We start from the raw sequence: 12,706 nt of genomic DNA on the forward strand, positions 1-12,706 counted from the left end.
CATAAAGTTTCATATGGTATCTGTTGATTACATACACTTGACCTGCGCTCCACCTGTTACTCGGCAAACATCGATGTGATAATCGAGCTCGGACCAGACTCTCCGAAGCATATCCGGTGTGATTGCTTTATAGCTTCAATGATGCGTTCCTGAGATTATCCATAGTTGCGGGTAGTGGAGGTATGTACACTATGTCTTTCATGTACCCCCAAAGGAAAAAGTCACAGATAGTAATGTCCAATGATCTTCGTGGCCACTTGAGGAACTCCTTATCATTTTGTCGCATTGCATTGTCTGAAGGTTGTTAACTTCTGTACCAATTCAGCTTATAAGGGTGAAAGTGCTAGCAATTGTGTAAGATCTTGCTAACCGTGCTTTTTGGGACTTGTATTTGCTCTCATCTTACTTATAAACATATGCTAGTAAGTTTTGATTTTGTAGCCACTTAAAATCAAGGAGTGTTTTTGTGGGCACCTTGTACAATGCCCACAGAAGTCAGGGGCTATAAATGATGATCACTTTATGTCATGTTTTCTTCCCAAAAAAATAAAACTAATCACCCACACTCTTGTCCCATATTCTATAGTTCAAATTATGTTGAATAGACTACCAATAAATTGTAAATACCAAATATCCATAATGTGAAAATGAATATATGTATATGTCAAGAAGGTTTAACAGAGATAATAGTTTTCTGTTGGCCCCAAATCAGGTAACTGCTCAACTAGAGAATGACACGGAGAAAAAATGTCCTCGTCACTGCCCCGTCCCCGGACCACCATCCCCTTCACCGCCCCATCCCCGTCCCTGCCGTCTCCTTCACCGCCCCGTCCCCGCAGCATCCATACAAGCCTCAGTACTGCAATATTTAGCTTATTCCTTCCTTATAAATCAATGTTCTGGCTGCTGAACTAAAGAAAGAGATGTTCAGCTGGCAGGGCTTTGTTTATAAATTTTTATCAACACAACTAATATACTACTTTATCCTAAAGCAAAAAAAAAAGAAAGAAAGAAAAATAAATATAATTTTTTTTTCTACCTTTGTTGTCTGGTTTCTGCTTTCCTCATCTTCTCATTCAATTCCTTCCATCCACTGTCTCTCTTCTCTCTGCGTCTTCCATTTGCTCTGTTACTGTGCCTCTCCCTTCCTCTCCCCCCCCAAAAAAAAAAATTGGTCTGGCACCCATCTTCTTCCCTCCGCTCCCTTCATAGTCTGGCATCTCTGTCTTCTTCCCTGCCAGCATCTTCTCCCCGCTCTCTGTTCCCCATTTCCCTTCAGCGTCTTCTCCCCACTCTCTGTTCCCCATTTCCCTTCAGCGTCTTCTCCCCACTCTCTGTTCCCCATTTCCCTTCAGCGTCTTCTCCCCACTCTCTGTTCCCCATTTCCCTTCAGCGTCTTCTCCCCACTCTCTGTTGTTCCCCATTTCCCTTCAGCGTCTTCTCCCCACTCTCTGTTGTTCCCCATTTCCCTTCAGCGTCTTCTCCCCACTCTCTGTTGTTCCCCATTTCCCTTCAGCGTCTTCTCCCCACTCTCTGTTGTTCCCCATTTCCCTTCAGCGTCTTCTCCCCACTCTCTGTTGTTCCCCATTTCCCTTCAGCGTCTTCTCCCCACTCTCTGTTGTTCCCCATTTCCCTTCAGCGTCTTCTCCCCACTCTCTGTTGTTCCCCATTTCTCTTCAGCGTCTTCTCCCCACTCTCTGTTGTTCCCCATTTCTCTTCAGCGTCTTCTCCCCACTCTCTGTTGTTCCCCATTTCCCTTCAGTGTCTTCTCCCCACTCTCTGTTGTTCCCCATTTCCCTTCAGCGTCTATTCCTCTCCACCCCACCTTTCCTCCCTTTCTCCCTCCCTGCCCCTTACCTTCGTGGTGCTTTCACCAACCCCCCCCCCCTGCAGCAAGAACACCTCTTAGCTTCTGACATGAACCCGCGCCCCCCCTCTACCCCCCCCCCCCGGGACAACAGGCCACAGTCGGACAGGCAGAAGGAGTGTTTCCTGCTTGCAGCGCATAACTGTGCTGACAAATCTCCCTGCGCCTTACCTTTGTGGTCGGCGATTTCTAAACTGCCTTCTTACAGCAGCCGGAGCGTTCAAGTTGCATATGGCTGCCGGAAAGGTCGTCTCTGATGCAACGTCCGGTTGCATAAGAGATGACCTTTACGGCAGCTTCAATGCTCCGACTGCTGTAAGAAGGCAGTTTAGAAATCGCCGGCCACGAAGGTAAGGGGTAAGGAGGAAGTAGGAAGATGTTGGGACTGGGCAGCAGAAGCAGCGATCAGTAAGGAGGGAGAGGGAGTGCGATAGGTGACCGCATGCATTCCCTCCCTTAACTGCGGGGACAAGGCCATTCACCGCTCCATGGGGTGGTGAATGGCCTTGACCCCGTAGCCACGGTGAACACAGTTTTTTTTCCACCGTTTTGGAGGGTTACCCGCGGCTAGCCGTGGGTAACAGCCACCGTGTCATTCTCTATGCTCAACAGAAGTTCCATTTCAATTAATTCTTCATCAGGAGCAGTCCCCCAGAATTTTCAAAAAACAGTCCACAATAACATTCTATCAACGTCCTTCAATAGTTGCTTAGAAATGGTATGCCTGGGCAACGTACACTGTGAACCTAAAAAGGAGCAATTTAATGATGTGAGAATAACAATTTTATTGTTAAAGCAAACCGAGCAAATATCAGAGCACTGTAAACCATTCAACAGCATCATTAAGACAATAAGGTTTAAATGTCTGCAAAGTATCCAATACTGTTCTCTGGAAGTAAGGTACACTTTTTTGTTTCCCTGAAACTGATCAGAAACATATTCAGTTATAAACAGTGAGATCAGCAAACCGATGTTCTTTTTCAATACAGGGCATGACCATGGGAGCTATTAATACTTGATTGTTTACACTGCTCCGCTGTTCTGAAATTCTCATGGGTTAAATAGTGAAACCAACATACAGTTTTTTACATGAGATAAAAATATAAACCACAAAACACGAATTACAAGAAGTTATTGCAGTAAGATGATAAATGTAACCACTAGCTGGATAGACCCATTGAGTTAATGTAAGAGATATAGAACAGGCACTTCAGTTACCGCAAGAAACGTGTTGTCCTTGATGTTCAATCCTATTTACATCAGGATGTGTTCTGGAGTACACTATCAGCCAAATTCTTAATTCTAGAGAAGGCGGTACAAGGACCTTTTTTAAATGCCTTATGTAATTGGTGGACATGCCAATGTTTATAAATGCTTTGAGCAATGGCTGGAGCTAGAGTGGAATACTGGAACATGCAAATCTGTTTGTCCTTAGGATGTGAGGGTTTATCTTGTCTTAATGATCCTGGATTCATGTATAAGCTCAAAAATAAGCCCTGTGGATTACTTTGGAAGGATATTCTAAGCAATAAATCTCTGACCTAAAATATCACTTGTTTCTTAAATTCCTTGTAAGTTTGAGCAAATCCTAATTCGTAGAAATTTACCCACAGGAGGATGTCTGTATTTGTTCAGGGTAACAACTTGTAAAACTGAAATAGTTGTTCCTTTCTGTGTCTTGCCTATATACTGTAGTGCAGGGGTGCCCAATAGGCTGATCGCGATCGACTGGTAGATCGCCAAGGCAAAGTGAGTCGATTGCGGAGCCCATCCCGGGCTCTGTAATAGACTCGCATTGTCTTCAAAATCTACCAGCCGATCAGCCTTCCTCTCCCCGACTGCCTGGTGAAGACAGCTTCCCTCCCTTCCACTCACTCACTGCCCTCTTGCCCACAAGTGAACTGAACTCAGGCTGCGGGGCTTTAACACTGCGTGCGCTGGCTTCCCTTCTTCGAAACAGGAAGTTATGTCATTCCTGTTTCAGAAGAGAAGGGAAGCCGGCGCGCGCAGTGTTAGAGCCCGCCCCCCGACTGGGTTCAGTTCCTCTAACGCGTGCTTCGAAACAGGAATGGCGCACCCTGCAAACTCCGACCGTGGGGCGCGACACTCTTGGTAACTGGCTGCAAAAGCAGACGCGTCCCGCGCTGCCACAGCGGCAAGTATTTGGACTGCTGAAGGAGCAGGGGCAGGACGCGGCAGCCTTCCCTCCCTGTGGAACGTTTCCGCTTGTGTCCGCCCCCGAGGAGAGCACCGCCGAACATAAATGGGTGAGTGCCGTTATCCCCACATATTTTTCTGTCACCCTCTCCCGCTCCAGCATCCCCAGAGCCAGAGAAGACAAGTGGCTGCGTCTGTTCCTTCACTGGGGCTTCTCCAGAAGGCAGGGCAAGTAGGGATTAAAAATAAAACAAAAAATATTATAATGCATCTATATTGCTTGGCCACTAGCCGGCAAGTCTGAGAGGTCCAAACCAGACATTGTAACTTGTGGGGTGATGCCGCCCTTTGCCTCCAGCCTGTCTACCAAACACAGAGGCGGCAGCAGAAGCACAGTAAATGCCATGGGCTTCCAAGAGAAGGGAAGGAAAAGAAAACCAGACCATGGAAGGAGAGAGAAGGGAAAGAGACAGATGCCAGACCAGGGGCAAGGAAGGAGAGAATGCCAGATAATGGAGGGGGGAGGAAGAGATAGAAGAGAAGGAGAGCAGAAAGATGTCAGGGCATGGGGGGAGGGCAGGGAAATTAAGGAGACAGATGCCAGACCAGAGAGAAAGGAAGGAGAGGAGATGCCAGAGCATGGCAGGGGAGGAAGAGATAGAAGGAAAGGAGAGAGATGCCAGGCCATGGGTTTGAGTAGGAAGGAAAGGAGGCATGAAGAGAGAGAGAGAAAGAAAGGGCAGGAAGAGAGGAAGAAAAAGTTTAGGGAGAGAATGAGGTCTGGAGGAGAGGAAGCATACAGGCTGAAAGAAGAGAAGAAATATTGGATGCACAGTCAGAAGAAAGTGTGTGACCAGGCAGACATGATGCCTGCCAGGGTCCCTGTTAGTTCAGAAAAAAAGTAAAAATGAAAACCCGAGGTGGAATCAGGAAGGTGCATGTAAATCCTGAGACTGATAGTTTATCCGGTGACCACCAGAGGGAGCCTGATTTATCTGACGAAGAATTGGGTGATTCATCCCCGAGCCACCACCGGGGGAGCCCAAGAGGTCCCAGCTACTCTGCTGACTCAACTAGAGTAGGGCGTTGCCCCAAAGTATTTAAACCTGCAGTTGAGAACAGACAGGGAGGTCAGCTAGGGAGAAGGTTTAAACCTTTTCTCCCTAGGGAGTCTCCGGGGCCAAGCAGGAGCAACCAGCCTATTCCCATGGAGTTGTTAGAGGCTGGACAAGCTGAGGAGCTGCTATTTCCAGAAGAACAGCCCATGGAGTGTGAGGAAAGTCTGTCAGAGTACGCTCCTGATTTTGCTGAAGCCATGCAGGTAGACTGGGTCTCTACCAGCAAATAGTGAGTGGTGATTTTTGCTCTGGACTGTTTGGGACTATTTTTGTTTTGATAAGCTGGGAGTGTGCATTGTTTGGGAGAGGTTTTGCTATCATCCTGGGAGGGAATTTTGAAAGCCAGTATTGAGGCCTTTCGTTTGCAAAACCTGACACTCTTCTATCCTGGCAGTGAGCTGAACTAGCCAGAGGCTTTATTAGAACTTTGGGCACTAGAGCTATGGAACAAGTGCCTTGAACTGTATTTGTGCTTTTTGAAACTGCCTGCTTGGGAGCAATCAGTACTAGCTCTGTGGAGAACTGAATCCTCAGGCACAGCTGAGACTAAGTTAATGCTGAGAGCAAGCCTTGAACTTTATTTTGTGCTGTTTTAGTTGCTTGCTTCTTTTGGTATTTTTGGTTTTGAGGCTGTTTGAAGTTCTGACAATTTTTCTGCTACATTAATGATCTACTTACCTTTGTGAAGGAAGGAATAAAATGGAATGATTCTCCTATGAACTACAATTGTTGTAGCTGTGATTTATGGTTCCTGTTTAAAGTCCAGTCCTGCAGGGTGACTCCATTTTGGGTCACACGTCAGTGTGCTATTTTGTGGTATCCACTGGGAGTGCTATTGAGCCCTGTCCTGGGCTACAGTGGGCTACAAGTGCAACCAGAGACTCATGAAATCACCAAAGGTAGAAAAAATGATTTTATTTTCAATTTAGTGATCAAAATGTGTCCGTTTTGAGAATTTATATCTGCTGTCTATATTTTGTACTGTGACCCCCTTTTACTAAACTGCAATAACGGTTTTTAGCACAGAGAGCCTATGAGCATTGAGAGCAGTGCAGGGCATTTAGCGCAGCTCCCAGTGCTAAAAACTGCTATTGTGGTTTAGTTAAAAAGGGAGGGGGTATATTTGTCTAGTTTTGTATGGTTGTTACTAAGGTGACAGTGCATAGAGTCATCTGCCTTGACCTCTTTGAAAAAACCCCGGAATATAAATGATAATTAATAATAATAATAATAATAATAACTTTATTCTTCTATACCGCCATAGTCAGATGACTTCTAGGCAGTTCACATCGAAGAGGGCTGGATAATCAGCGAATTACAGAATACAAGAGAGCCCTCACTTCTCTCCACTACACAGAAAGTTTAACCAACAATGCAACTGGGAGCCAAATCTTTGTAAACTGTGCATAAACCTACTTAGAGGGATTAGAGATAGGGTTTAATCCAACTCACTACTCAGCAAAAGTAACCATTCTGGAAAGATGTAAACATATCTATTAAAAAAAAAGGTGCTGGTCCATTTTGTTCTATCAATATCCATGCTGTTGTATTTATTTTAAACGGGGTTTAATTGTTCAGTATGAGTTGCTAAGTACTTTTGCAATCTTACTGACAGCCATATTTCAGGCTTCAGTGTGCTTTGTGTTTTTAAAAATTTTTTTTTTGTCGGTAGATATTTTGACTTGGTCATTTTAAAAGTAGCTCGCAAGACCAAAAAGTGTGGGCACCCCTGCTGTAGTGTATAAATAACCAGATTATTTATATACAATGATACCTAAAAATGTGGTTTTTGAACTATTGTAAGTCACAGAAAAACAAAGGTGAACATCAAGGTAATTAAGCCACTCCAAAAATGTGGCCAATTGGTCCTCAGAAGTTGTCCAAATAAAAACATATTGATAAATATAACCCATGATTTAATGGATTAAAAAAATTGAGTTGGATATATATACGACATAAATTAGTTCTACTGTGGGAGCAGCAACTGTACCCATGACAACTCTGGCATTGAAGCTAAAATTGATTGTCAAATTTAAAGTAATTTTGTATTAATACTAACTCGGCTAAAGATATTTTTAAAAAAGTAGCCAATATTCATGATTATGTGCAGCATATTAACTGGATTTGCTATGACAAACATTTGTTTTTCTTTGTGTATTTTTTTTCACTGATCTAAACTCAGATACCCCAAATTGCTGTCTTTGTTAAAATTTGTTTATAAAGTTTATAGGGATACTTTATGCAACCGCATTACTGTTAGGAAAACTATTTACTCTGCAGAATGTGTTACTAAAAATCTTACTGTGTCGCACATTAACACTCAAAAAATCGAGAAAATCAATAACCTTTTAAATGTTTACATAAAGTGGAGAAATAAGACCTCCTTAAAAATAGCTCTCCTCATATTTTAAAAAATAATGGTATAGTTTACTTTATTATCAGCCATAAAAAACTCCACTTCCTTATATTAAGGGGTCCGTTTACTAAGGCGTGCTATCTGTTTTAGCGCACGCTAAACGCTAACGCATCCATAGACTATAATAGACGTGTTAGCATGTTGCGTGTGCTAAAATGGCTAGCGCCCCTTAGTAAAAGAACCCCTAAATGCTTATTGTATTGTCTCCAAAAAATACTATGGTATGTGTATTTTAAAAGTATTCTAATAATACATTGTTAGTAATATCCAAAATGCATCGAGAAAAAATATACTGTATATCATTCACTTATTAATGAAGGTTGAATCAATGAAGGTTTGCATCATTGAAGTGTGCATTACAATCCACACAGTAATTTAATACACTGTTAAGTTCACAACAGGAACATCCTGTTTCTTTTTTGTTAAAGCTTCTTTAGAGGAATACGGAACCTTTTTACAACACTACAACCATCAATTCAACATGGCTGTAGAACACAAAAATGATTAATTTAGCAGCATTTCTGCCCTAAGTATTAAGCCTGTCCATCACTGATACTACCATGCCCTACCATACATTCCATAGCATATCATACCTAACACATTATCATGTGCCCTTATGTATTTTCTTGCCATGCCACGTAGTCATTGCTGACACTTCCAAATTTGATCAGACATTCCTTCTATGCCAAACATAGCACATATTATCATTCACAGTTATGTATTGTCCTGCCAGGCCATGCACTTGTATGTATTGTCTGCCGTACCATTCACTGTCATGCATCATAATGCACTGCCATGCTCTGTTAATGAACTGCCTTATCACGCTTCATAATGTCAAGCATTATAATGTACTGTGAAACTCTATTAGTTACCATAATGTCATACCAAACTCATAACATCACCACCCTATGTTGTATGAGATCTTGTCCTATCATATCCTATTAAGTATTGCCATGCTTTTTGAGTACTGTCATGCTCCTCTATGTATTGTCCTATCATGTCATGATCTAAAATGTACTGTCATGCTCTACATTACTATACCCTGTTATGTTTTATTATATATGTAAACTTGTAACCCATTCTGAGCTCTTCTGGGAGGACTGGATATAAATCTAAATAAATAAAATAAATCTTAAGACCCAGTCATTTGATGCCTTTCTTCCAAATGAGGGAAGCCATGGTTCAAATTCTGCTTTTCCAAATGATGCTTTTTGTGACCTTGTCCAAGACATTTCATCCTTCTTTGCTTCAGGTAAATCTTAGATTTATGGACCTGTTTGTAACTTGTGTTAAGCTTGGATTTGGAAAAAAGTAAGTAACTAAATTTTAAATCAAGTTCCAAACTTATAGTTTATATATTAATATTCGGCTTTTTGTCTATTGAGCAGCTCCTGAATTTGGTGGTCAAGCAGAGGGAAACAAGAATTTTAAAAAATGTAAACAAGTTAAATAATAGAAAGTAAAATACAGCAACTGATGCAAAACGGACACCACCAGAAGTTAGTCTAGAGCAGTGGTTCCTAACCCTGTCCTTGAGGACCACCAGGCCAATCGGGTTTTCAGGCTAGCCCTAATGAATATGCATGAGAGAGATTTGCATATAATGGAAGTGACAGACATGCAGATCTGCTCCATGCATATTCATTAGGGCTAGCCTGAAAACCCGATTGGCCTAGTGGTCCTCCAGGACAGGGTTGGGAACCACTGGTCTAGAAGACTTAAAAATGTGAAAATGCCTAGCTAAGCAAAATTTTGAAAGCAAAGCAGCAAATGCAATGAAAGCAGGTAGACTCATGAAGGTTAGAAAACATATTATGGAAAGTGTAATGGATGCCTAGAATGCCTTCCTGATGCGAATGGAGATAAAAATGGGCACCAGGAATTCAAAAGCATGGGATGAGTAGAAAAAATCCTTGATGTCACAAGGATAGAAATAAGCACTAGGGTAATCTGCAAAATAATATTTACAGTACTTCCCCAAAATACGGTTTTTCGCCTGTCAAAAGGCAGGGGAGGGCAGCTTGAGCGCCGGCGGGTGCAGAAAATCACTCCAGCAAGAGAGATGAGAGTCTCGTGGGAGTTGGAAAGGAGCGGGTCTGGGAGGTGTGAAGTAGTGAATGGTGCAGTGGGTTGGCAAGGAGAAGAGTGGAGTCTTGGGCTGCTTTTTCTTTACTGGCAGGCTGCACTGTTCTTTCTGTGAATGAAGGGGTTGCCCTGTCATTTTTTTTCTTTTTTCACTATATTAGTATTACAATATTATTATTGGGCTGGGCTAGGCTAGAAGGTTGTAAACATGGTTTCGTTTCTCACTTTTTGCCTGTGCACGTTTTAATTTTAAGCCCTTTACAAACATAGTTTAATTCGTGGTATGCTCCGACTGCCTCTTCCTGTTACTAAAGTAAGTCTACACCAATCAGGAGCTGCTTTGACACACAGCTCTTGATTGGTGTAGCCTGACTTTAGTACAGGAAGAGGCGGTTGGAGCATACCACAAATTAGTGAGTCCGTGAACCACAAATTTGCGAGGGAACACTGTACAGCCAAAGAAGGGAGTGGCATTCTCACAGTGTGCTTTCTGGAAAGCATGGGGCAGCCTGTATATAATGTTGGTTACAACCCTAAAATTATAGTATTCTACAATTTACCCATATAACTATGCACACTCACCTAGCCTCTGCCTATGTTTAAGCTGATCTTCAAACTATGCAGTTGCATATAAGCACCATATAGAATAACACGTAGCCATGCTATTAGTATGTACATGCATATCTATGCACATATGTTTTTATAATATGCTGGTATTCCTGGTAATTTACAGGCATTCTTGACACCTAAATGTTGATGCTCTCTTTATAGAATTACCCCCATAGTGTTTAAACCATGACTACAACAGAAGCCCACTTGAGATTGGTCTCTGGAGATCGATTTGCAGGACTGAGACATAGATTTCAGTCTATACATTTTACATCTCATGGCGGTAGGTCTGACGGGATAGTCCTCAGCCTCTCTAAGGAATAAAATTGAACTCCAGTCCCCAGGCCCATTTTTTCTTAATTTCCAGACTGCTTTCTACAAAATAAGAAAAAATATATATATAAAATTTAAAAAGCTTCTGGCCACCATAAATACTTCTTAGTATTAAGAATTGCCATTCCTCCCTTCTGTGACACTGCCAGGACATAAAATCCCTATATCATCATCCTCCTAGTAACTTACCAGATTTTACACAGTTTAATGTATTTATTTTATTTGTTTATGAATTGTATTTAAACCTATCCTGTCCTCTTAGTTTTAACAATTGTGTGGTTTTTGTTTTTTGTTGTGGGTTTTTTTTTTCTTTTTTTACCCTGATTTTATTACTATTTGTAAATCACATTTGATTATGATATTACGATCAAATCAAATTTTTAAATAAACTTGAAACTTGATAACCCGCTTAAACCTAAGTGGTTCACAAAATACATACACAATCTTCAAAAGACAATACAAAACTAGATAATTTACATCTAAAAAATTCTCCAGTTTAAATAAACAATTGTTCAAAAGAAAGGCTCTACAAATAAAGTTGTCTTCAACACCTTAAATTTCTGAATATCAAAAAGAAGCCTAAGTGGTCCCGTCAAGTTGTTCCATAAAAGAACTTCCAACACCAGGATTATTGAAGCTCTTATTTTCACGTAATGTATGCTTACCGACTTTTCACTAATTAATTGCAACATCCCCTCTGACCTTAAAGATTTAGACGGCTGTTTAAAAAAATCCACATTTGTTCTCTTTAAGAATTACAATACCTTCTTACGAAGTTATTAAGCCCATTTAAATTTAGGGCTCCTTTTACAAAGCCATGGTATAGGAATTATATGAGTGTCTAAGCATTTACCTCACCGCCCCATGGTTGAAACATCTACCACAACTTTGTAAAAGCCAGCATTAGCATATTTTCAAGGTGGCCATATTCCTTGCCATATCTCCAACTTCGATATAATATGTTATGTTAGATAACTCTTGTATCCCGCCAACTCCATATTTAGTGGTTCAAAGCAGGTAGCAAAAAAATAAAAAGAAAGAAAAAGGCAAGGAAAATTATATATAAAAACAAGGTAACAAATTTTTTTTTTCAGAATCATCTGGCAACACAGCACATTTAGCATATTTTTCTAAATCAGTTTTTCATGCTGATTTCAGATCTGTTATTTTTTTTTCAATCACGTAAACTTTTAAAGTTATGACTAATGTTAGCTTATAGCGTTTAGCATATAGGGTTTTAAGAATTGCAGCATAAACTTAAAGAAATGTTGCAGTATCTTCAGTTCAAAGTCAAATGAGCATACAGCATAGTATAATTGTACTGGACTGTGTCACTTAGCAACCAATATTTCTTCAAAAATGCTTGGAGTATGATTTCTTTTTGTGAGTTGTGTCTGAATTGTCACGGCACAACATCCAGCAGTAGTCGGCCATCATACTTTCATTCCAGAAACCTTGGTAGCGATGCTCCATTAACTGAATGTTCTGGTGAAAATGTTCTCCTTGCTCGCCACTCACCCTACCAAGATTTTCCAGAAAAAAGTCAAGATTTGAGTGCAAAAAGTGTATTTTTAATGACATGCAACAGCCAAGTTTCTGATAGGAGTCAAGGAGATTCTGAACTCCTTCCTTGTATGAAGGAGACTTATGGTTGCCCAGAATGTTTTCCACTAATCACTTGAATGCCTCCCAAATTCAAGCTCAGCTGCTGAGAGTGATTGCTTAAAATCTTCATCCTGCATAATGCACTTGATCTGTGGGCCTATAAATATCCCTTCCTTCAGTTTGCAGTGCTGATTTTTGGAAATTTCTTAACAAGATATTGGAAACCTGGTGAGTTTGCTTTACCCATGGCCTTTACTAGGTTCATTCTTCATCAACCCCCAGCTTGATATGAAGAGGTGGAAGAAATATTTTATGAGGATCCACCAATGGCATAAATTTCACACTGCTTGTCTCTTTGTTAAAGGGATCCTTCAGCTGCCAGACACGCTTGACATAATGTTCAGCTATAGATCTGCTATCCCACAAGCACAGGAAACAGCAGCAGTATTTAGTGAATTCTCCTTGCATTCTCATTAACATGCCAATGACCTTCAGATCACCACAGATGTTCTACTG

At 41.2% G+C, this 12,706-nt stretch overlaps 1 protein-coding gene across 10 annotated transcripts in view; it reads left to right on the top strand.

Annotated features, from left to right (window-relative positions):
- The window catches only part of CEP170 (centrosomal protein 170), a 283,085-nt gene that overhangs the window by 229,391 nt on the left and 40,988 nt on the right, over nt 1-12,706 (top strand). The gene's annotated exons all lie outside the window — the stretch shown is intronic.

The sequence above is a fragment of the Geotrypetes seraphini genome, chromosome 3, assembly GCF_902459505.1.
Source record: "Geotrypetes seraphini chromosome 3, aGeoSer1.1, whole genome shotgun sequence".
In the NCBI taxonomy this organism is placed as follows: Eukaryota; Metazoa; Chordata; class Amphibia; order Gymnophiona; family Dermophiidae; genus Geotrypetes; species Geotrypetes seraphini.